Consider the following 2,500-nt stretch of genomic DNA (forward strand, 5'->3'; position numbering starts at 1 on the left):
GCGAGAGCGGGCGAGCGGGCGAAGGAGGGACGGAGAGAGACCCCGCGGCCGAGCCGTGGTCGACCGCCCCCCCCACCGGCTCCCCTCAACCCGCCCCCGTGCGCGGGGGGAGAGAGGGACGCGCGGGAGGGAGGGGCGGGACGGGAGCACGAGCCGGCGGCCACGGGACGGACGGACGGACGGACGGGGCGGGGAGGCCGGGGGTGGCGGCCGGGAGACGCACGACAACCCGAGCGCGCCGCAGAGCCGGCGCCGTCACGGAGGGGAGGACGGCAGACGACGGGGGTGGGGGTGGGGGGACGGGAGAGGACGACGAGGAGGACGAGGAGGAGGAGGAGGAGCGGGAGCAGCGGACGGGAGAGGGCGGCGGGCGGCGCGGAAGGCAAGGCGGGGGGGAGAAAACCCGGCGGTCGCCCCCCGACCGCCGGGCCCTCCTCCCACGCCTCCTTCCGCGACCGACCGAACCGACCGACTCCCAACCCTCTCTCGCTCTCCCCTCTCTCTCCCCCCCGTCTCCGTTCTCCGCCTCTCCACCCCTCACGCCGCCGACGCCACACAGCCTCCACGCAGCCGCCAGACGGCCCCGCCACGACGAGCGACGGACGGACGACGCCGTGCGCCCCCGCCCACCACCGACAGGCGCCCACCGCCGGCCGGCTCGGGGAGCGTGCACGAAGCGCCGAGCGGCGCGGCCGCAGCCCGGGGGAAAGCGCGCGGCGGCAGGCGACGCCGCGGCGTCCCGCGGGTCGCCGCCGGGGCACGCATCCCCGGGGCGCGGCCGCGCACGCACGACTCGGCCTCGGCCCGAGACGCCCGCCCCGACACGGCGAGGCGGCGGGGGCGGGCACGGATCCCGGACGCGCGGGTCGGGGCCCCGCGGAGGAGGCGGGCCGGACCTCGCCGGGACGCCGCCGGGGGCGGGCGGCGTACGACGGCGGAACGGACGCGGCCCAACCACCACCGCCGGCCCCGGCCGCGAGGGCGCGGGACCGTCCCCGCCCACCGACACCCCGGGGGTAGCGCCCAGAGACCGCTTGCGGCGCGAGGGCGCTTCCCGAAGGGGGACCGACCGCGGAGGCCACGCGGCCAGGGCCTCGTCGCGAGCTCTCTCTCTCTCTCCCCTTCTCTTCCCGCTCGCGGGCAGCGCGCCCCCGCGGACGGGGGGCGCCGCGTCTGCACTTAGGGGGACGGAGGGCCCCGGCGGCCCTGCGAGCAAACCCCCAGCCGCGCCACCCCCGGGAAGGCGCGCGCGCGCGCGCGCGCACGCACACCCCGGGGGGGGCGATTGATCGTCAAGCGACGCTCAGACAGGCGTAGCCCCGGGAGGAACCCGGGGCCGCAAGTGCGTTCGAAGTGTCGATGATCAATGTGTCCTGCAATTCACATTAATTCTCGCAGCTAGCTGCGTTCTTCATCGACGCACGAGCCGAGTGATCCACCGCTAAGAGTCGTACGAGTTTTGGTTTCTCTGGGTTTCGGCGGGGGGGGTCCCCGCCGGTGGCACGGCACCTTCCCCCGGAGGGGCTGCCTCTGGCCGGCCAAGTCAGACAGAAAACAAGCAGACCGGAGGGGGCCGGAGGGTTTCACCACGGGGCGCCCGGCACCGACCCCGCGGGCGGGGCGGGCTCGGACACCCCACAGGCGCCCGGGGGGTTCCCACCTGCCCCCCCAACCCGACCGTGCGCGCAACACACACACACAGGGGACGCGGGGCGCGCAGGCGCGCGGCGCACGGCCCCGGCCCGCACCACGGCCGCCGGGTAGCCCCCTCCCGACGGCCGCGGCGGGGTGGACCGGCGGCGGCGCGGCGCCCCGGCCCCGTGTGCGGTGAGGTGCCGGTGGGGGGGGTGAAGCGGAGCCTGGGGGAGAAGGGAGGGGCCTCCCGACTCCCCGCGGGCCCGACCGCCCCGACCCCAAGGCGGACGGGCGACCCCCCATGGGTCTTTAAACCTCCGCGCCGGGACGCGCTAGGTACCTGGAGAGGGGGGAGGCGGGCGAGGCGTGGGGGGTGGGGCTGGGCGCGGGGCGCCCCCACGCTCACCGCCGCCCCGACACCGACCGACACGCTTCTCCGCCCGCGGCCGCCCGCAACACGCGGGGCCTCGGCGCTACCGGCCCGTGACGCGGGACCCCGGCCGGGGGGCCGGGCCGACCGCCACACAAGACACCACGGCCACCGCCCGACGACGCCCCCACACCCGTGTCCCCGAAACCGGGCGGAGACCTTCCCCACGCTCGCGCCCGGACGCGGCCCTCTCTGCTCCTGAACCCCAAACCCCCGGCCCCCGTGGCCCTAGCCCGGCCCGCGCCCGCGTTCCCGGGGCACCCCTTGTCGCCACCGAGGGCGTAAGGGGAGCTTCGACGGGAAGCGGGTGGCGAGCGCGGGCAGGGGGCGCACGGGGAGGGAGGGCGCGAAAGAGAGAGAGAGAGAGCCGGACGGACGACGGAGGGAGGCGAGGTCCCGGGGCTCGGGACACAGGTAAAGAGGCGCCCGCCGAGG

The 2,500-nt window shown here is 77.6% G+C and overlaps 1 non-coding gene across 1 annotated transcript; it reads right to left on the reverse strand.

The window, feature by feature from the left end:
- Window positions 1–1,297: 1,297 nt before the first annotated feature.
- On the reverse strand, window positions 1,298–1,450 carry LOC132595089 (5.8S ribosomal RNA). The gene has a single exon (XR_009561246.1). It is a non-coding gene; the product is annotated as a 5.8S ribosomal RNA (ribosomal RNA).
- Between the last annotated feature and the right edge of the window lie 1,050 nt (window positions 1,451–2,500).

The sequence above is a fragment of the Globicephala melas genome, unplaced genomic scaffold (genome assembly GCF_963455315.2).
Source record: "Globicephala melas unplaced genomic scaffold, mGloMel1.2 SCAFFOLD_526, whole genome shotgun sequence".
Lineage (NCBI taxonomy): Eukaryota > Metazoa > Chordata > Mammalia > Artiodactyla > Delphinidae > Globicephala > Globicephala melas.